At 40.0% G+C, this 23,109-nt stretch overlaps 1 protein-coding gene, 1 long non-coding RNA gene and 1 pseudogene across 8 annotated transcripts in view; 1 reads left to right on the top strand and 2 right to left on the bottom strand.

Moving 5' to 3' along the window:
• Window positions 1–23,109, top strand: part of ADIPOR2 (adiponectin receptor 2) — a 145,669-nt gene that overhangs the window by 25,161 nt on the left and 97,399 nt on the right. Inside the window, exon 1 of one of the 5 annotated variants that reach the window (XM_038576323.1) lies at window positions 19,608–19,844. The exons of 2 other annotated variants lie outside the window; for them this stretch is intronic. The gene's annotated coding sequence lies outside the window, so the exon portion shown is untranslated. Of the gene's footprint in view, window positions 1–19,607; window positions 19,845–22,205; window positions 22,454–23,109 lie in introns of those variants that run through there. 2 more of the 5 variants (XM_038576327.1, XM_038576321.1) reach the window with 2 other exon arrangements.
• Window positions 15,698–22,207, bottom strand: LOC119866444. Of its 3 annotated transcripts, XR_005379700.1 has the most exons (4): window positions 21,227–22,207; window positions 21,056–21,121; window positions 19,473–19,637; window positions 15,698–15,899 (listed from the first exon to the last, which is right to left on the bottom strand). It is a non-coding gene; the product is annotated as an uncharacterized LOC119866444 (long non-coding RNA). The 3 variants fall into 3 exon arrangements; XR_005379698.1 differs by lacking the exon at window positions 21,056–21,121 and having other exon boundaries at window positions 21,227–22,205; XR_005379699.1 differs by lacking the exon at window positions 21,227–22,207 and having other exon boundaries at window positions 21,056–21,220.
• Window positions 16,619–16,703, bottom strand: LOC119866471 (annotated as a pseudogene).

Below are 23,109 nucleotides of genomic sequence, written 5' to 3'. Positions count from 1 at the left end.
TATTTATTTATTCATGGGAGACACAGAGAGAGAGAGAGAGGCAGAGACACAGGCAGAGGGAGAAGCAGGCTCTATGAAGGAGCCTGACGTGGGACTCGATCCAGGGTTTCCAGGAACACACCCTGGGCTGAAGGCGGCGCTAAACCGCTGAGCCACCCGGGCAGCCCTAATATATATATATTTTTAATCACTCTATTTTGCCATTTTAATTACAACATGTGTTGGTGTGGATCTGATTTGGTTGATTTTGTTGGGGGTTCTCTGTGACCGTCCGTTGGGTCTGGATATCTGTTTCTTTCCCCAGATTAGGAAAGTTTATAGCTATTTTTCTTCAAATAAATTCTCTGCCTGCTTTTCTCTCTCTTCTTCTGGGACTCCTATAATACAAATGTTATTATGTAAGTAAAATCTCATTTTGCGTAATTCCTTTTTTTCTCTTTTGTCCACTTGATTACTTTATGTTACTATGTCTCCTATGTTATTCATTTGTTCCTCTGTTTCTTCCCACCTGATGTTCTTTCTATCAAGCATGTTTCCCTTCATTTGAGTCCTTTATCTCTAGTGTATTAGTCCTTATTTCTGTGTTAAACATCTCACACATGTCCTCCATCTTTTCTCAAGTTCAGTGAGTATCTTTATGATCATTGCTTTAAATTATCCATCAGACAGGGATGCCTGGATGGCTCAGTGGTTGAGCATCTGCCTTCAGCTCAGGTCGTGATCCTGGGTCTGGGGATTGAGTCCTGCATCAGGTTCCCCACAAGGAGCCTGCTTTTCCATCTGTCTATGGTTCTCCCTCTGCCTCTCTCTCTGTGTGTCCCTCATGAATAAATAAATAAAATCTTAAAAAATAATTCTCCATCAGGCATGTTACTTATGTGTGTTTTGCTTAGATTTCTGGCCATGGCCTTGTCCTGTTCTTTCATTTGGAACAAACTCCTCTGTCTTCTCATTTTATCTAAGTCTTTGAGCCTGTCTCTTGTGTTAGGAAAGTCAGCTATGTCTCTGGTTCTTGAGGGTAATGGCTTTATGAAGAAGAGGTCCTGTTGTGCCCTACAGTATAGTGTCCTCTGTTCCCCAGGGCCTGGAGCTTCTAGGAGTGTCTCCAATGTGTGCTGCATGTGCTCTGTTATTTTGTCCTAGCTACTTCAATTTTCAGGCCAATTGTCTGCAGAGGTTCTCTTTGCCTGTTGTGGGCAGTGTTTGGTCCCTGGCCTGAATATTGTGAGTTTTAACTATGTGTGCTCTGGTCTGCTTTAAAAATGAGACTCATCACCACCACCACCAGATCCAAGGCCTTGTAAAGCTCTTGGGTCAGGAGACATGGTGTTGGGATGAGTTTGGGCTGGGTTGGGGGAGGGGCCCACTGTGTTGGGACTGTAAGTGTGACTGAGAAGGGTGGTTATTCTGAAGTGTGTGGGGGTGGGGTTTGATGTGAGTAAGTTAGGTAGTGAGTGTGGGTGCTATGCTGGTTCCACAGGTGGCTCTGTGCTTATGCTGAGTGGTGAGGGAGGGAAATGGTGCCAGCTAACTCCTTTGTTTCCAAAGGGGTCTCTCCATCTATGCTGCCTCTCTGGGACATGCTCCAAGATGAGCAACTAACGCAACTAACCTCACTACTGTGTGCCCCAGGCATTCTTCAGATCACAGTTTCCATGCCATATGTCCATGGATTGTTTGCTTGCCTTCTCTTCAAGAGCAGTCCCAGTGGCCTCTGAGCTCTCCTAAAGCCAAGCATAATGACCTTTAAAACTCCAGGCTTTAAGCCCCACTGGTTTAAGAACTCACAAAATATGGACCTTCTCACTTTACAAGCCAATTGCTATGGGGATTCGTTTTCCCATGTGCTCCCCTGTGTGCTGGTTTGTTTCTCATCCTTTTCTGAGACCTAACCCTCCCCACTGCAGCGACCACAATCTGTTTCTCTCCCAAACCATGCTTCTGCACTTCCTACCTTTTTCAATGTGGCTTCTTTACTTTTATTTTTTATTTTTAAAAATTCTTTATTTAATTTCAATTTATTTAACATATACTGTATTATTAGTTACCAGGATAGAATTCAGTGATTCATCAATTGCATAGAACACTCAGTGCTCATTATACTAAGTGCCGCCTTTAATGCTCATCACCCAGTTACCCTATCTCCTCACCTACTTCCCCTCCAGCAACTCTCAGTTTGTTTCTTAGAGTTCAGCATCTCTTATGGTTGCTTCCTGCTCTATTTTCATCTTATTTTATTTTTCCTTCCCTTCTCTTATGTTCATCTGTTTTTGTTCTTAAATTCCCCATACGAGTGAAATCATATGGTATTTGTCTTTCTTTACTGACTTATTTCACTTAGCATAGTGCCCTCTAATTCTATCCACATTGTTGCAAATGGCAAGATTTCATTCTTTTTGATGAGTAATATTCCATCTATTCACTACCTTTAGTTGTGGAGTTTGTTCTGCCTGTCTTCAGATCAATTTCTAGAGTACTTAGGATGATTTGGTAATTATATGTTGTTCAAAAAAAAATTATATGGTGTTCATGGGACGAGGTGAGCCTAGGGTTCTTCTACACTATCACCATCTTCCCCTTTCCGTTTTCTCTATTATTAGAGTTATAGTGGACATATTACCCTCTTTTCTCTAAATCTCTATTTTCTCTCTCTCATTCTGTGATGTCTTCCAGGTAAATACAATCCATCTCTTGATTTTCTCTTTAGTGATAGCTAATCTACTGTTCAATTTATTCACTAAATTTTTATTTTTAGTTTTTAGAAATTTGTTTTGCATTTCTACTTGCTCTTGTTTCTTTTTTTTAAAAAAATATTTATTTATTCATGAGAGACACACAGAGACACAGAGAGAGGCAGAGACACAGGCAGAGGGAGAAGCAGGCTCTGTGCAGGGGACGTGGGACTTGATCCTGGGTCTCCAGGATCACACCCTGGGCTGAAGGTGGTGCTAAACCACTGAGTCACCCAGACTGCCCTACTTGTTCTTGTTTCATTTGTTCTTGCTCTTTCTTACATTTTTTCCTTTTAGATAGCTTATAATTTTAAGATACTTATTTTTTAGCTTCAATAATATTGTTCTGCATTTAAATCCTAGGCTACGGGATCCCTGGGTGGCGCAGCGGTTTGGCGCCTGCCTTTGGCCCAGGGCGCGATCCTGGAGACCCGGAATCGAATCCCACGTCGGGCTCCCGGTGCATGGAGCCTGCTTCTCCCTCTGCCTGTGTCTCTGCCTCTCTCTCTCTCTCTCTCTCTGTGACTATCATAAATAAATAAAAAATAAAAAAAATATATTTAAAAAAGAATCCTAGGCTACATGGTTATTGCAAGGTTATTAATTCCTCAGGGAAGGCTTTTTTTCTTTCTCCTCCCTATCTTCAGGGGCAAATGAAGTTTTAATTTACATTCCCTACAGTGGTTTTCATTCCCTTTGTGTTTCTGAAACCTGAGAAGTTAACTTTCTTTCTTGAGTATTCAGCTTGGCATTTAAAAGAAAGCTTTTGAATTTATGAATCAGTTCTAGGTGTTTATCACAGGAGAATTTTCAGGTTATCTGGTCTGCCAAGTTGCCAAACTTGATCATTAAATTGTGTGTGGTTTTAATTTAAACAATTTTTAAGTTATGGTAAAGCACATACCATAAAATATATTAATTAGCTTTTAATATGCAGGGTAAAGCTTCACAAAGAATGCCCATTTTTAGTTGCAAAATTAAAAGTACTTATTAATAGGTTAGTAAGAAGTGAAGGTTTTCCAGGGGAATGAGAGACAGAGAGGCAGAGATTGGACGACATATTCTGGGAAAGGAAAATAGTTGGTTTGGCTGTATTGCAATACATGGTACATGGGATGATGTGAGCAAATTCCTGGAATAGTAAATTAATGGACTGTAGAGGGCCTTGGCTTTCCACCTGAGGGAATTTGGACTTTGAAAGTCTGCGAAGGTTTCAAAATTAATTCTTTGTATTTTTAAGGATTTTATTTATTATTTATTTATTTATTTATTTGTTTGTTTTTTTTTACTTTTTTTAAATTTTTATTTATTTATGATAGTCACAGAGAGAGAGAGAGAGAGGCAGAGACATAGGCAGAGGGAGAAGCAGGCTCCATGCACCGGGAGCCTGACGTGGGATTCAATCCCGGGTCTCCAGGATCGCGCCCTGGGCCGAAGGTAGGCGCCAAACCGCTGCGCCACCCAGGGATCCCTATTTATTTATTTATTTGATAGAGAGCTGGGGGTGGGGGAGCAGAGGGAGAGGGAAAAGCAGACTCTGTGCTAAGCACAAAGCTCAACATACGGCTCAATCCCACAACCCTGAGATCATAACCTGAGCTGAAATCAAAAGTTGGATGCTTGGGGATCCCTGGGTGGCTCAGTGGTTTAGCGCCTGCCTTGGGCCCAGGGTGTGATCCTGGAGTCCTGGGATCGAGTCCCACATCGGGTTCCCTGTGTGGAGCCTGCTTCTCTCTCTCTCTCTCTGTCTTTCATAAATGAATAAAATGTTAAAAAAAAAAAAAAAAAAAAAGGTTGGATGCTTAACCAGCTAAGCCACCTAGGCACTCCTTGAACTTCATTCAATTTGAAGATTGGTGTTTGCAGCAGTATATAGAATTATTTAGAGGGTGGTGAGATTGATGGCAGTGAGACTAATTAGGAACTTATTGTAGTAGCCTAAGAAGAAGGTATGAAAACACATAATAGGAGTAAGGTTTGACAAAGGCTCAGAGCTGTTGAAATAACCAATCCATAATTGTAGTTATTAACCAAATTGGGGCTGAGGAAAGATGCTGATATAGACATATGACATCATTCTATAGAGCTAAGTTGCTTCCCAATGGAAGAACTCTTAGACATGCTATTTATAAAATGTCTGCTCATTAGCCTGTGGCACTAGTTAGAACTTTCCTGTGATTGAACCCAGGCTTGAAAAGCATGCATCAGTATAGTTTGAAAAGTGGTTTTAAAACAGAGAAATTAGAGTAAAACAATGATCCATAGCTCTACAGAGTATGAACAACTTTTTTTTTTTTTAAAGATTTTATTTATTCATGAAAGAGGCAGAGACATAGGCAGAGGGAGAAGCAGGATCCCAGTGGGGACCTCAAATGCAGGACTCAATCCCAGGACCCCGGGATCATGACCTGAGCCAAAGGCAGATGCTCAACCACTGAGCCAGCCAGGTGCCCCTGAACAACTGTTCTTAGCATCAGCAGTAAGAGTTTTAAGTGGTCTCCCATTGTTTGCTTCTAGTGTTAACAAGATTTTCTGAAATCATTGATCTGGACTTTGTACCAAATTTCATAACAAGCCAATTTGATCACTTGTTTTTACTAGGTCATATGTCCAGTTGGCATGATGGAAACCCAAACTATCTTGGTTTGTGCTTGTTCTCTTATTTCTCTGGTATGTTCTTTTTTTTTTTTTTTTTTTTTTTTTTAAAGGATTTTATTCATTTATTCATGAGACACACACAGAGAGAGAGAGAGAGGCAGAGACACAGGCAGAGGGAGAAGCAGGCTCCATGCAGGGAGCTCTCTGGTATGTTCTGAGGTTATTTTCTTCCATGTCTTGAGTGGGAGTCTCCCTTTCCCAGATTGTTGTGTGTTGTTTTCTAACTTGTTTCTTAGTTGGCTAAATTTAAATGAATACTAGCTATTGAGAAATGCCACATTTAGTAGCTAATGAATGAGTGAACTGACGAAAGCAATAGAACTATGAAGCTAAGAAATTTATTGGAAAAGAACTCAAATAACTTAATTTTGAGAATGAGTTGTCAAGGTGTGGGTATGGACAGAGGAAAGAAAGAACCTGGAAAGTAAAGGCAGATATTGATGCTCCCTCACCAAATTTGCAACATCTATCTATCTGGAATTTGCTTTAAACCTTTATATGTTCCTTTCTGTGTTTTTCTAATTGCTAGTTTTGTTCATGGTGTGACAACTTATCTCAATTTTTGGTGTGTCTGTTCCATAGTGTTTTTTTTTTTAAATTCATACTTTTGATGGCCTCACTTGGTTTTTATTACCAATAAATATTCAATGAATCTTGTTAAATAAATGATTGAATGGGTGGATGCTATTAAAAAGAAATTGAGGGGCACCTGGGTGGCTCACTTGGTTCAGCATGTGACTCTTGATGTCTGGGTTGTGAGTTTCAGCCCCATACTGGATGTAGAGATTACTTAAAAGGTAAAAAATTTAAAAAAAAAATCGTAAAAAACAGAAGTTGCATGATATTTTGGAAACACATTTACTATACTACCAAAGAATATTAAGATACCTTTATATTCCTTTTCTCCCTTTCCTTCTATTAACATTTATTGAGCACTCAGTATAGGTAAGCATAACATAAAATGCTGGAAATTACAGTGATTTGTTTTTTCATCTTGAAATAATTTGGCAGTTGATGAAAAGCTTTAAAGTTTGTTATTTAAAAATAGCCAGTTCTTCAATCTGATGACATGGCACAAGCATGAGGCTTACAGTTTTATTATTGCTCTGAGTCTATACTTCACAGCCATTAGATTTTAAAAATATTTTTGTCTTTGCTAGTGACAGCTATTTTATAATTTTAAGTAATGAGTGTCTAGAGTAGGCATTTTTAGCCTGAGATTGAGTCATAGAGGTAAATGTGTGGTCTTGGAGGAACATAGGCAGTCCTCTAGTGGTTTGTAAATGTGTGGAGTATAAATTTATTTTTCTGAAGGATATAACTTCTCAAAAGAGTTCATAACCCCAAAAAATGTTAAAAGCTATTCTGCCTTGCTTCATTAAGCTCTCTTTGCTACATTCTCTAGTGGTTAAGTGCTTGGGTAATGTAGTCACAGTCCTTGTGTTTGAATCTTAGCTCTGCTATGTAGCTGTGTGACCATAAGTAAGTCACTTAACCTCTCTGTGCATCAGTTTCCTCATCTGTAAAATGGAGATAATGATAGTACTATGCCATGAGTTAACAACCATGTATAAATAACTCAGAAAATGCTTAGCACATAGTATATATTCTATATATTAGCTATTGTTATTATAATTATTACATAGATATGGCATTGGTAATAATGATGGTGAAATCATGATGACTTATACCTTCCTGAAGCCACTTAAGAGTGAATGAAAATGAGTAACCATAAGAAATGTTGTATAACCTGCTGACCATCCTCAGTAAAGCTAATACAGCTTTTCTCTTCTTGTTCTACTTTAAGGATAGCCAGACTCTTAAGCCAGGGTAATCTGATTCGACTGCTGAGATGAGTATATTCAAGTTACGTTACAGCAGCAAAAGCAGTTTGCCTTTTAAATTTAACTAACATATACACTGATTTTCTTTTTCAGCCTGGGTTGGAACTGACTCACTGCTGTGGTTCTGTTTTTCTACTCCATTGAATATGCATTTTTGATGCTTTACCAATAATAATGCATGGAGAAATGGGAAATATTTTTTTTTAATGGGATCTTTTGATTAGCTGTCCTAAAGCTTTTCGGTTACAGCTCTCCCACAAAATACTGGGACAATCTGACAAACATTTTGGAGGTCTCTCTCTCTCTTTTTTTTTCCTCCCTTTCTTGTACAAAAAAATTTCCAATTCCTGTGACAACTGCCCCAGAAATTTGCTTCCGGGCTACTTGTTGTCTCTGTGGGCTCTCCCTCTGAAAACAAATCCACTTGGGAACCCTGGATCCAGGAATGCCAAGTAGAAATTGTGTAAAGTGATTTTATTCAGATGCTGGTTACCTGTCAGACTTAAAATCCAACAGACTGGGGTCCCTGGGTGGTGCAGCGGCTTAGTGCCTGCCTTTGGTCCAGGGTGTGATCTTGGAGACCCGGGATCGAATCCCACGTGGAGCCTGCTGCTCCATCTGCCTATTTCTCTGCCTCTCTCTCTCTCTCTCTCTGTGGCTATCATAAATAAACTTAAAAAAATTTAAAAAAATCCAATAGACCTAGAGATAATTGCCTGAGTATTTTTGGTAGTGAAAGTTTGACATCTAAGATCTAACCCCTGTTGCTTTCTTTCTTTCTTTCTTTCATTTATTTGATTTATTTTTTTTAATTTTTTATTTATTTATGATAGTCACACACACAGAGAGAGAGAGAGGCAGAGACACAGGCAGAGGGAGAAGCAGGCTCCATGCACCGGGAGCCCGACGTGGGATTCGATCCCGGGTCTCCAGGATCGCGCCCTGGGCCAAAGGCAGGCGCCAAACCGCTGAGCCCCCCAGGGATCCCCTGCATTGTCTTTCAAAGTGTGGTCCGTGGGGACAAGACCTGCTATGTCTCTAAGACTCAGGGTATAATGAACATGGTGGGGCTTGTGGTATCTCTTGTTCAAAGGTAAGAATTTCAAGAGCTGCAGGAGCGGTAACCGTAAGTGAAGGGACGCCCAGGTGGCTCAGCGGTTGAGCGTCTGCCTTTGGCTCAGGGCGTGGTCCCGGGGTCCGGAATCGAGTCCCGCGTCGGGCTCTCTGCATGGGGCCTGCCTCTCCCTCTGCCTGTGTCTCTGCCTGTCTCTCTCTCTCTATCTCGTGAATGAATAAATAAAATAAAACACACAAAAACGTAAGTGAAGAGTCCTTTAGAGCACAGAGCCCTGTGCCTTGGCACTGGCGTACACCCATGAGCCCAACCAAGCCTTTGTGGAGCCGATGGTATCAGAAGCTCTGGAATCTTCCCGGTAAATCCGATATCTGGGGCTTACCGGCGAGTTAGTGAAGTCGAATCTCTGGAGATAGCGTTTGTGAATCATCATTCTCAACAAGCTCTCTGATGTTAATTTTGTACACATAAAAAGTCGATAACCTTTCACTTTCATTGGCTTGGGAAGAAAAAGCAATTCTATCTTTTAAAAGTGCGTGGCTTGCTTGCCTTGATAGCTACCTGAGGCAGCTGCCTTGTGCCACCTTCAGCTTTTCTTTCCACTTTCTTTCTCTCTTTGCTCTCCTTCTTCCCTTTCCTCTTCTACATTTGTTTGCAGCCTGTCACTAGTATGCGAGGCATGGCTAAACTTTGCTGATGACACCCAAGGCATATGAAACCATTAAACAAAGAAAATTTGAGAGGAGAGGGGAGACTTTCAGTGAGCTAGGCAGTTTTTCTGTAGGGATTATGTTGTTTGCCAGAGCCAAGTTTATTTTTACTTCTAAAAAAAACAGAAAAGGAAAAACATCAGAGAAACAATGCTATGAGAATAATCCCGATCCTACAGCCCCACCCTCAGTGACTCTTTGGTCGAATACAATGGAATTTGATCCCAGATCAGTCCATTTCCTCCCCAGTGAATGTCTGTCAGTTCTTGGAACTTATTTCTGCCAATTGTCTCTTCACAAAATTGTAACCCCAAGGACTCAGGGATTCATCCTGGGTAACTTCATGAAAGAATTCTTTCTTTCTTTCTTTCCTTTTTTTTTTTTTTTTTTTTTTTAAGATTTTATTTATTTATTCACGAGAGACAGAAAGAGAAAGAGGCAGAGACACAGGCAGAGGGAGAAGCAGGCTCCATGCAGGGAGCCCGATGTGGAACTTGATCCCGGGACTCTAGGATCACGCCCTGAGTCAAAGGCAGATGCTCAACTGCTGAGCCACCCAGGTGTCCCCATGAAAGAATTCTTATCAAATTACCCTAAACACTTGGTTTTAAGTTCTGAGTCTAGAGACACTGGGGTGGTTCAGCAGTTGAGCACCTGCTTTCGGCTCAGGGCGTGATCCTGGAGTCCCGGGATCAATTTCCACATCCAGGCTCCCTGCATGGAGCAAGCCTGCTTCTCTCTCTCTGCCTGTGTCTCTGCCAATCTTTCTGTGTCTCTCACGAATAATAAAATAAAACCTTTAAAGAAAATAAAATTTCTAAAAAAAAGTTCTGAGTCTAACTAAACATCATCAAGATATTTCAGGGTTAATAAACTTTTTTATGTTATGGATATCAAAGTTTAGCACAACAAATGCTCTTTTTAATTTTTTTTTCTTTTTGGCTCACAGTTTTCTCTGTGTGGGTGATTGCTTAAGTAGTCACTAAGCAGAGCAGATGCTGTCTTGAATTTTTGCTTACTTCAAAGTCGACAAATTTTTACTAACAGGTGCTTCCAAATTCCTTATGAAACTATTTTTCTCTTTATTGATTTTCATCTCTGTTCTCTGTTTTTTCCTCTAGTATTTCTGGAGTTTTATTACTCTTTTTTCTTTAAAGATTTTATTTATTTATTCATGAAAGACAGAGAGAGAGAGAGACAGAGACACATGCAGAGGGAGAAGCAGGCTTCCTCAGGAAGCCCAATTTACTTATTTGTTTTAGAGAGAGAGTGTGCAAGTGCATATGAGTAGGAGGGGCAAAGGGTGAGAATCTCAAGCAGACTCCTCACAGAGTGTGGAGCCTGACTTGGGGCTAAATCTCATGACCCATGAGATCATGACCTGTGCTAAAATCAAGTGTCAGACACTTAACCAATTGAGCCACCCAGGCACCCCTGTAACCCTGAAGTTCTTAAAAAATATTTTCTGTTTGCTTTTTATTTTGGCAAAGGACTTCCATACAAGAATATATAAAGAACTCTTACAACTCAATAAAAAGAAGGGAAACAACTCAAGTTTTAAAAAGGCAAAAAATTGGAATAGACTTATTACAGAAGAAAATATAAGAATGGCCAATAAGCACATGAAAAAATTACAACATCATTTGTCATCAGAGAAAGACAAGTTACTATAAGATAATGCTAACATAGTCTCTAGAACAGCTAAAATAAAAGTATCTGACCAAACCAAGTGTTGGGAAGGATGTGGAGCAATTGGGAATCTCATACATTGCTGGTAAGAGTGTAAAATAATAAAATTACATTGAGAAAGTATTTGGCAATACTTACTACTTTTACTCATAAACATAAGTTTAAACATAAACTTATCATATAATCCAACTATTTCACTCTTAGGTATTTACCTAAAAGAAATGAAAATGTATGTCTTCTCAAAGATTTATTCATGAATGTTCATGGCAGCTTTATTCATAGCAGTCAAGAACTGGAGATTATACATAAATTCATCAATGGGTGAATAGATGAAACTGTGGTATATGCATACTACTTAGCAATAGAAAGGAATGAATTACTGATATGTGTAAATAACATGAATGAATCTCAAAAACATTATGCTGAAAGAGAGAAGCCAGATACAAAGGAGTACATATTGCACAATTCCATTGATTTGGATTCTAGAAGAGGCAAACTAATGTGCCGTGACAGAAAGAAGATCAATGCTTGGCTGCAGCCAGGTTTGGAAGGGGGCTATTGAACTCCAAAGGGGCAAGAGGGAATTGGGGCAGATGCTGGGGACATTCTATACTTTTTAAAATTAAAAAAGATTTAAATATCTTATTTGTTTATTTGAAAGAGAGTGAGAGAGAAAGTGTGAACAGAAGGAAGAGGGAGAAGCAGGCTCCCCGCTGAGCAGGGAGCCCAATGTGGGGCTCAATCCCAGGACCTTGGGGTCATGACCTGAGCTGAAGGCAGATAAAAGCAAGATCCAGTTATATGCTGCCTACAAGAGACTCATTTCAACTAAAAAAAAAAAAATTTTTTTTTTTTTAATTTATTTGTGAGAGAAAGAGAGTGCAAGCATGAGCAGGAGGAAGGGCAGAGGGAGAGGAAGAGAGAGAATCTCAAGCAGATGCCCTGTTGAGCATGGAGCCCAACTTGGAACTCAATTTCAGGACCTTGAGATCATGACCTGAGCAGAAATCAAAAAGTTGGATGCCCAACCAACTGAGCTACTCTGGTGCCCCTCACTTCAGCTTTAAAGACACACATAGCCTGAAAGTGAAGAGATGGAAAAGGTAGTCCATGCAAATGAAAACCAAAAGAAAACAGAGTTAACTATACTTATAACAGAAAACAGACTTTAAGCCAAAGATAGTAACAAGAGACAAAAGCCATTGTATGAAGGGGTCAATTCACCAAGATGATAGAACACTGGTAAATATTTATGTTCCCAACATAGGAGAACTTAAATATATAAAGCAAATGTTAACAGATTGCTAGGGAAAAATAGACAGCAACACAATAATAGTAGGTAGGAGACTTCAATACCACATTTTCAACAATGGATAGAACTTCCAGACAGAAAATCAATATGGAAACATTGGACTTAAACTACATATTTGATCAGATGGATTTAACAGGCATATTACATTAACATTCCATTGAACAGCAGCAGAATACACAGTTTTCTCCAGCACACATGGAACATTCTCCAAGATAGATTTTATTTTAGACCACAAAACAAGTCTTAATAACTTCAAGAAGATTTAAGTCATGTCAACTGTCTTTTCTGACCATTATGGTATAAAACTAGAGAAGAAAACTGAATAATTAACCCAATATGTGGAGATTAAACAATATGCTACTGAACAATCCATGGGTCAAATACATCAAAAGAGAAATAAAAAAATATCTTGAGACAAATTAAAATGGAAATAAACATACTAAAACTTATGGGAGGCAGCAAAAGCAATTCTAAGAAAGAAGTTCATGGTGATAAATGCCTACATTAAGAAAAAAGAAATATTTTAATTAAACAATCTAACTTTACACTTTAGGGCACTAGAAAAGAAGCACAAATGAAGTTCAAAGCTAGTGGAAGGAAGAAAGCAATAAAGATCATAGTAAAAATAGAGACTAAAAGGACAATAGAAAAGATCAATGAAACCGAGACCTGTTTTTTTCTTGAAAAGATAAACAAAATCATAAACTTTTAGCTAGATTTACCAAAAAGCGATAGAGAATGCAAACAAATAAAATTATAAATAAAAGTAGAGAAGTTACAACTGATACCAAACAAATAAGGATCGTAAGAGACTACTATGAACAATTATATGCCCATAGATTAGATAACCTAGAGGAAACGGATAAATTCCTAGAAATATACAACTTAGTAAGTCTAAATCATAAAGAAATAGAAAATCTGAAGAGATCAGTTACTAGTAAGGAGACTGAATCAGTAATCAAATACCTCCCAATAAACAAAAGTCCAGGGTGAGATGTCTTTACTAGTGAATTCTTCCAAACACTTAAAGAAGAATTAATACTAATCCTTCTCAAAGTCTTCCAAAAAATAGAGGAGGAAACACTTCCCTCATTTTATGTAGCCAGAATTACTTTGATACCAAAGCCAGGTAAGCACTGCATGAAAAGAAAATTAGAGGCCAATATCACTAAAGGACATAGATGCAAAAATCCTGAAAAAATACTAGCAAACCAAAATTTGACAGTAAATTAAAAGGATGAAATTCCATGATCAAGTGGGATTTATCTGAGATACAAGAATGGTTCAACATCCATAAGTCAATGTGATACACTACATCAACAAAGTGAAGGATAAAAGTCATGATCATCTCAATAGATGCAGAAAAAACATTTAACAAAACTCTCAACAAACTTGATATAGAAGGTATGTAGTTCATCATAATAAAGGCCATTGTATCAAACCCACAGCTGACATTACACTCAATGGTAAAAGGTAAAAAGTGTTCCCTCTAAGCTCAGGAACAAGATGAGTATGATCACTCTTACTACTTTTATTCAACACTGAATTTGAAGTCTTAGAGCAATTAGGTGAGAAAAAGAAATAAAAGGCATCCAGAGGAAATAAAATTGTCTCTATGTGCAGATGACCCGACCTTAAAAGTGGAAAACCCAAAAGACTGTATCCAAAATCTGCTATAACTGGGGATCCCTGGGTGGCGCAGTGGTTTAGCGCCTGCCTTTGGCCCAGGGCGCGATCCTGAAGACCCTGGATCTAGTCCCACGTCAGGCTCCCCGCGCATGGAGCCTGCTTCTCCCTCTGCCTGTGTCTCTGCCTCTCTCTCTCTCTATCTCTCTCTGTCTATCATGAATTAATAAAAAAATTAACAAAATCTGCTATAACTAATCAATGAACTCAGCAAATTTACAGGATAAAAAATCACTATACAAAAATCAATTATGTTTTTATACATTAATGATAAACTACCTGAGAGAGAAATCAAGAAAACAATCTCATTTACTGTAGCATCAGAAAGAATAGAACACTTAGGAATAAATTTAACCAAGGTGGTAAAAGTTCTATATGCTGAAAACTATACGGTATTGTTGAAAAAAAATTGAAGAAGACACAAATAAATAGAAAGCTATTTCATGTTTATGGATTGGAAGGATTAATAGTTAAAATGTGCATACTATCCAAAGTGATCTGTAGATTAAATGCAATCTCTATCAAAGTTTCTTTTTTTTTTCTAAAGATTTTATTTTATTTATTCATAAGAGACACAGAGAGAGAGAGGCAGAGACACAGGCAGAGAGAGAAGCAGGCTCCATGCAGGGAGCCCGATGTGGGACTCAATCGATCATGGGACCAAACCGCTGAGCCTCCCAGGGATCCCTTCTATCAAAGTTTCAATGGTATTTTTCACAGAAATAGAAAAACAATCCTAAAGTTTGCATGGAATCACAAAAGACACTGAATAGCCAAACAATCTTGAAGAACAAAGCTACTTGATTTCAAATTACATTACAAAGCTATATAGTATTGTATAGTGTTGGCATAAAAATAGACACAATAACCAACAGAACAGAATAGAGAGCACAGAAAAAACCTCAGGCATATATGGTAAATTAATTTTTGACAAAGCCAAGAATATACAATAAGAAAATGATAGTCTCTTTAATAAATAGTGTTGGAAAAAACTGGATATCCATATGCAAAAGAGTGATATTGGACCATCATGTCACAGGATATACAAAAATCAACTCCAAATGCATTAGACTTGACCGTATGACTTGAAATCATAGAACTCCTAGGAGAAAACATAGAGGATAATTTCCTTGACATTGATCTTGGTAATGATTTTTGATTTGACGCTAAAAGCAAAGGCAACAAAAGCAAAAATAAGCAAGTGGGACAACATTAAATTAAAAAGCTTTTGCAATAAAAAAAAAATAAAAAAAAAATAAATAAAAAGCTTTTGCTCAGGGCACCTGGGTGGCACAGTTGGTTAAACGTCTGTCTTCGGCTTAGATCATGATTCCGGGGTCCTGGTGAGCCTTGAGTCCAGCTCAGCGGGGAGTTTGCTTCTCCCTCTGCCCCTCCTCTTGCTCATGCTTTCTCTCTCTGTCTGAAATAAAGAAATCAAATTTAAAAAAAAAAAAAAAAGCTTCTGCTTAGCAAGTGAAACCATCAACAACAAAATGAAAAGGCAACCTATGAAATGGCATAACATTTTGGAAACCACATATCTGATAAGTGGTCAATATCCAAAATATAGAAGGAACTCCTACAACCCAACAGCAGAAACAAAAAGAGAAAAAACAAAAAACAACCAACCCAATTTCAAAATGGCCAAAGGACCTGAATATACATTTTTCCAAAGAAAACATCCAAAGGCCAACAAATTCATGAAAAGATCAACATCACTAATCTTCAGGGAAATTAAATAAAAATGATAAGATATAACCTCACACCTGTTAGAATGGTTATTATCAAAAATACAAAAAAAAAAAAAAAAATACAAGAGCTGGGCAGCCCCAGTGGCACAGCGATTTAGCGCCGCCTGCAGCCCGGGGCATGATCCTGGAGACCCGGGATCAAGTCCCACGTTGGGCTCCTTGCATGGAGCCCGCTTCTCCCTCTACCTGTGTCTCTGCCTCTCTCTCTCTCTCTCTCTCTCTCTCTCTCTCTCTCTCTCTCTCTGTGTGCCTCTATGAATAAATAAATAAAATCTTTAAAAAAAATACAAGAGCTAACAAATCCTGTCAAGAATGTGTAGAAAAGGTGGGCACCTGGTGGCTCAGTTGGTTAAACGTCTGGCTCATCCCAGTTTGGGTCTTGATCTCAGGGTTGTGAATATAAGCCCTGTGTTGGGCTCCACACTGGGCATTGGGCTCCATGCTGGAAAAAAAAATGTGGAGAAAAGGGAACCATTGTATGCTACTGGCTGTATGCTGCTGGTAGCAATATAAATCAGTATATAGGTTCCTCAAAAATGAAAAGTAGTACTACTGGGCCATGTGGTTGGCCTACTTGTTAGAGCATGCAACTCTTGATCTTAGGTTCATGAGTTTGAGCCCCACATGGGATTTAGAGTTTACTTTAGAACTACCAGATGATTCAGCTATCCCACCTCTGGATATATATCCAAAGGAAACAAATCCATTGCCTTGAAGAGATATTTACAGTCCTGTGTTTATTGCAGAATTATTCACAATAGCCAAGGTGTGGAAACAACTCAAGTGTCTATCAACACATGAATGGATATATATATATATATATATATATATGTATGTATATATATACACACATATATATACATATACACAGTGGAATATAATTAGCCATAAAAAGAATAAAATCTTGTCACTTGCTACAACATGGGTAAAGCTGGAGTTCATTATGCTAAATGAAATAAGCTAGATAGAGAAATACAAATACTACTGCATGATATCACATGTGGAATCTAAAACAAAAAGTTGAACTTGTAGAATCATAGAGTAGAAAAGAGGTTGCCAGGGGCTGCAGGGTAGGGGAAATAGGTTGGTAAAAAGGTACAGACTTTCAGTTATAAGGTAAGGAAGGTCTTAGGGGGATCTAAGTTATAATAGGATGACCATGGTTGATAACACTCTATTTTATCATTAACAATAATTGTGCCTCGGATAAACCTCATTGGCTACGATACTGCCACTGTGCAAAGCCTGTATTTTATCATTGAAACTTACTAAGAGAGTAGAACCTCAGTGTTTTCACCAATACACACAATAGTAAATATATGAGGTGATGTATGTGTTGATTAACTCGCTGGTGGGGTGGTGGTGGGATCCTTTTACAATGTACATGTATATCAAATCATGTTGTAAACTTTAAATGTCTTACAATTTTGTTAGTTCATTGTGCTGCAATAAAACTGAGGAAAGCCCATTATTTGAACTGTGCACAAAAAATTGGTACATTTTATTGTATGTAAAGTATACTTTGATAAAGTTGATTTTTACAAACTACAAAAGCGTGTTTAGAGAAGGGGTGCCCAGGTGGCTCAGTTGGTTAAACGTTAGTCTCTTGATTTTGGCTCAGGTCATGATCTCAGGGTTGTGAGATCAAGTCTGCGTCAGGCTCTGGGCTGGGCTTAGAGCCTGCTTAAGATTCTCTCTTTCCTCTGCCCCTTCCCACCCCCACCCCCAATAAAATAATAAAATAAAATAAAATAAAAATATCTTACTCAAAAGTTCGTTAAAAAAATGTTTAGAGAAGACTCTAAAGACTAAGACACATCACCCAGCATTAATAAATGATGTTGAACATCTGTCATTTGCTTTATCTGTTTTCTTATATTAGACATGAACTATTACTAATGAAGGTGAAGTATTTAATTCCCATACTTATTGTTCACCCCTTACCACCAGCAAGCACATTTCATAAAGTTGTGTGTTTCTTTTCTCTGTCCATTTAAAAAAATGTATTAATAGACATCTTCATTTCATTGATGAAAATATCAAAACTTAACAGGAACTGCACGTAGGTCAGAGTTAAACAGTGAGTCAGTTAGCAGCACAGTCACTAGTAATGTTCTCAGTCTCCTGCTCTTTCCTCAGAGCTATGTTACTTAACTGGTGTTTGTGGAGCTGCTGTTATAATTTGTGTAATTATGAGAATGTTTACACTGCTCTTTATCCTCAGTTTTAAACAATACTAAAATGTGAGCTAAATGGAAATTTAGTGTTATGATGTTTCTCTAAGTGTTGGAAATGGACTCCTCGAAAAACTTCAAATCAAAGACTGTGATAATTATCAATATATATTTGATATCACTGTAACTGCAATTAAGCCAGAATACAGATACTTATGCTTTTCACTCTAATTTTGCCATGTAGATTACTAGATTATTATTATTTTTAAAGATTTTATTTATTTATTCATGAGAGAGAGAGAGAGAGAGAGAGAGAGAGAGGCAGAGACATAGGCAGAGGGAGAAGCAGGCTCCATGCAGGGAGCCCGACGCAGGACTCGATCCCGGGACTCAAGGATCATGCCCTGGGCCAAAGGCAGGCACTAAACTGCTGAGCCACCCAGGGATCCCCCTAAATTACTCTATTATTTTTAAAGCAACTAATACCATTGAATCCCAATGCTTCAAAGTCCAATTTGACTGTTTTACATTTGAAGGGGCTCAGAATGTGCCACCCTAAAATATGACACTTTGGGGAGTTGGTTATTTTGAGCTGAGAGCAGTTGAGAAACAACAGATGCACAAAGGGTTCTCTACCCTTACCCTTTCTATCTAAAAACAGGTCATAAAATTTCCCACGAGAAAGGTACCCTTTCTGTATCAGGAAGAGAACATTCTTCTTTTGCTCCCAGTTTTATTGCGATATAATTGACATTTAACATTGTCTGAATTTAAGGTGTACAACATGATAGGATATATGTATATACTTATCACCATAATAAGTTTAATTGACATCCATCCCATGAGAAGAACATTCGTATCATCAGATACTGAGATTCAATGCTAAAATGGACATGTATAAATAAACCTAGAACAGTAACTCTTAGTTTGCCCAGTATAGTTCCTAGTCATTGTCCCACAATTTACTGTTTTTAGAGGAATTGCCTTTGTCTTGTCACATCCCTACAGTTTTTCAATTTTTGTGTAAAAAGCTTTTACGTCTAAAGTTTTCTGCAGGTCTTCATTTTCCTTCTGGAGATTCCCATGTACCTGTAAAGATATATAATACATTGGCGTGCTTTTCTCCTCTTCATCTGTTTTATGTCAGTTTAATTCATAGGCCAGCCGTGGAACATAAGAGGATAGAAGAAAGTCTTTCCTCTCTTACGGCATATATATGAGATAGTTACAGGGACTGCTTTGACATTCCTTGCTCTTTCTTTTTTGGTTTATGTTTTTTATGGTCCAAGTTCTATATTGTCCAGATTTTTCCTTCAGTTCTAATGTTTATATTTCAAAAGCTTATAGATATTGGCAGAGAAAAGCAGAGTTTAGAGGGCTTTAACTATTTTGTAATAATGAAGCTGATTTCTCTTTGTGATCTTTTAGGGGAAAGTCATAAAACAGTTCTCTCAAAGAAGACTGATAATTTTGGTTTTACCTAGCAGATAATTAGACTTTTTCCCTTCTTTTTGAAAATAGCAATTGCTCTGATTAGAAAAATAACGAATGAAATAATTCCTCTTCTATTTATAAAAGTAACAGAAACCAGTTCTGAACCCAAGTTTAAGTTCAATGGAGTTCAGAGTGCCTCTTTTTTTTTACCCTTTAGAATTTGAAAGCTGCACCTTCATTTGCTTGTTGTTTTAGACACATCTTCCACTTGTCTATTGACTTGCATATCACAATGCACTTTAAGTCTGTTCCTAGAGCAAGTCCAATATCACCATTTCAGCAACATACTATAATGTCACTGAAGCCTCCTTCTGGGATGGCCACAATAGATTATGAATGTTACTCACCCAGTGATGCGTTCTCCTTGTCAACAACATCTGATAATTGTGGAGATGACTACATCAGACTAGCTGTGCCACAGGGCACTGTTGTGTCACTGGTGACTAGTATAGGGAGTAGGGGTGGACAGGAATCTTTTCTTAGTGCTGCCAAAGATGAAGAACTCCACTCTCCTATGGGGAAGTGTGACACGATAAGAATGGAGAGAGCAGAGATTCTAAAGATCCACAGCTGACACTGGAGGATACAGAATTTTACTGATTCCTCCTTGGTTTTTGAACATCTAGTCATAAGATAATATATAGGGATTACTAACTGAAGTACAGCCTGGGAGACAGGCCTGAGAAATCTGCTTTGGAACACTGAATGGTGACATTTAGGTAAGGGACATGGGTGAAGCCAGCATGGACATGGGACATGTATGGGATGTATGGTGGCACCATCCTCACTAGCTGAGAAGGTGTGAGCATTCTGAGGAAATGATGTGGTTTATTTTATCATTGAAAGCATCAGGGAGGGCAGCCCCGGTGGCCCAGTGGTTTAGGGCCTTCAGCCCAGGGCATGATCCTGGAGACCCGGGATCGAGTCCCACATCCGGCTCCCTGCACGGAGCCTGCTTCTCCCTCTGCCTGTGTCTCTGCCTCTCTCTCTCTGTGTCTGCCATGAATAAATAAATAAAATATTTTAAAAAATGTATAAAAAAAAGAAAGCATCAGGGATTGGCAATAGTGATCTGGGAATGAGATCAAGGTGACAGAGAATGAGAGGTAAAATGTTGGTGGGAAAATGAGAACACTTTCACGTTTTACCACACATCGGACCATTCCAGAGGAAGTTTCATAGAGTAAAGCACTTTGTCAAAGCAAGTCATTAAGAGAGAGGATGATTTAAGAAAAGATTTGAGATCCTGGACAATCTCTTTTTTAAATTGTCTTTTTTATATAGATCTGTCACCTTCAGCAGATCTTTTATTGAGGCTCTTGTTCTTAACTTTTCGCTATGTGAGGTAATATACTGGGTTAAATTTGCTATTCAAAGCTGCCTGTATTTTGTTTCTGATGTTCTGTGGAAGTGTATGAATGAATGTCTTCCTGGATTTCAATTTCTTTTTTTTTTAAATATATTTTAAAAATTTTTTATTTATGATAGTCACACAGAGAGAGAGAGAGAGAGAGAGGGGCAGAGACATAGGCAGAGGGAGAAGCAGGCTCCATGCACCGGGAGCCCGACGTGGGATTCGATCCCAGATCTCCAGGATCGCGCCCTGGGCCAAAGGCAGGCGCTAAACCGCTGCGCGACCCAGGGATCCCTGGATTTCAATTTCTAAAGCTTTATGTATCTATGTCTGGAAAAATAGAAGTCATTATTGAAGGGAATTTGGTCCTTCAAATTTAATTTCTGTTATTTAATTTGTATTAATTTTATCTCTTGCATGCTTAACTGGGTGGCCTAAAATACCAGTATTAAGACCATCTTATTCATGCTTTTTGTGATTTTAGTAACTTTACTCATTTCTAGAATTTACACTTCCAGGCTTGAAAAGTTCTTTATCTTTTTTTTGGGGGGGGGGTGAGTGGGGAGTCCCTCATACATTAGACTCTAGGCCTTCTAGTATGAGATCTGTGCAGCTTTTTCCAGAATTCTTTGTTTCCTGTTGCTGTGGATCACGGGTAGGACAAGCAAGGCATGGGCATAACCGCTCTTGAAAGCTTTCGGATTTTCTCTAATCGTTAACAAGGGGTTTTACAGTTAAAGCAATTACCTCTTCAGAGTGTGATACGTTCATCTTAGAACTGAACGTGAGGAAAACATTTTTATAAAGCCAACCACTTTCTATCCAGGTTTCTCCGCCTATCCAAAAATGCAAAAATGCAAATTGTTGTTCTTAGGAAGCCTTTCCGAAGCCCAGGCGAAGGCACAGAAACAATTACCAGTTTGGAAAAGTGAAAACCCTTTTTTGTAATTCTGTTGGTTAATGAAAAACCGAGCTTTCGGCTGAGAGAGTAGGGAGCTTGTACTTCCTTTTCTTTTAGAATAAGTAGGTAACCAAACCATTTATTTGATTTCTAAGAAGTTAGAGCTCCGTTGAAAGCTCATATGTAGAAAATCACTCACTTTGGGAAAGGGACACAGTATTGAATGCCGAATTAGTTTCTGATCTGCCATTACATTAAACACATTTTACAAATCATCCTGAATTACATGTATTCTAAGAGTGAGTGAGTTTACATGTTTTTGAGGAGCCTTGTACTAAGGTAATAAAAGGCAAACGCTATTGCTTTGTACAAGACTTGGCTAATGCCCAAGGCTTATTTCGGAAGCTTTCACAGACGACGCCCAGCAGAATATTGGCTATTGGCAGAAACATGATCCAGTCTAAATCCCTCAATTTTGGCTTCCGCCCAAGGTGTGTAGCCCGTATCCATAGAGACCGGAAAAAGCGTCCCCGAGCTGGCCCCTGCCTCTTCTGATCTAAACTGCTTCCGCTTTCGGTGGGAGGGAAAAAACGAAGGGGATTTGTGTGCCCGCCCGAGTAGCACTCTTTCTCTCTGTGTCTCCATGCTCAGTCCTGCTTTCGCTGAATTTCTGGCCGAACCACAACTCCCAGGATGCATCCACACTCTTGAGCGGTCAGAAGAGCAGTTTCCGGTCTGGGCTAGTGCGCCTGCGTACGATCTGCGGCCCTATTGGTTCGAACTGCCTCGTGCGATGCGCGTCACGGCGACGCGCAGTCGTGGGGGCGGGAAGACGCGGCGGCGGCTGTCGCGGCGGCGCGAGCAGGATCTCAGACGCGGTATCGCGGCGGCGGCAGCGGCGCGGCTCCACCGGGTCCCCTCCCTCCTCCGCTTCCCCTTCCTCCCCCTCCCCTCGGCCGTGGTCCCCGAGGAGTCCGAGACACGCGGCGAGGCGGCGACAAGCTCCGGGTGAGGGTCTCTGGAGTGTGAGCGCCGTTTCCCGGGCGGAGGGAGCCCGGGTCGAGGAGGAGGAGGTGAGGGCTGTGAGGGGGGGAGTGTTCCCGGCGCGGGCCGGGCAGCGCGCGCGGGTCCCAGCCTTCAACTCGGCCTCCCTCCCTGCGTCGCCGCGGGGCGCGGCGTGCGGCGCTGTGGCCCCGGGGCCGTCCGGCGGGGCCTGGATCCGCCCTCCGTCCTGCCGCGGTGTGTGCCTGGCGTCCCCCGCCCGCTCGCCCCTCCCGGCGCGGGTCTGGAGCCCCCTCCGCTCCTCTCCCCTCCTCTCCCCGTGCGTGCGGTTGCCCTTCCTCCTGCCCCCGTCCCCCCGTCCCCCCGTCCCCCCGTCCCCGTCCCCATCTCGGTCTCTGACTAGTTCTAGGAATTTCTTTGGTTGCAGGCTTCGAACGGGTTCTGCCCAGTGCTACTTTTATAGTCCTCGGGGTGGAAGATTTTTCTACCTTTCCTTCGGTGGCGCCCCAGGCCGCCGACTGGGGATACTGCCTTGGGCCCTGGTTTGCCAAGCCCCTCTTGGCTTTTCCTCTGTCCCTGTGTGCTGCGCTTAGAACGAGTGAAAACAGGGTTTAAATCAGTTCCAGGGGTCTGAGAGAGAGTTCGGAGTGGGAACTGATAGCAACCTTCTCCCTCTCGCATCTGACATTAGATATAAATACGTTTGTCTCTGGAATTTGGCAACTAG

The sequence above is a fragment of the Canis lupus genome, chromosome 27 (genome assembly GCF_011100685.1).
Source record: "Canis lupus familiaris isolate Mischka breed German Shepherd chromosome 27, alternate assembly UU_Cfam_GSD_1.0, whole genome shotgun sequence".
NCBI lineage: Eukaryota > Metazoa > Chordata > Mammalia > Carnivora > Canidae > Canis > Canis lupus.
Note: the sequence above shows the minus strand (reverse complement) of the source record. Positions and strands in the feature narration are given on the sequence as shown.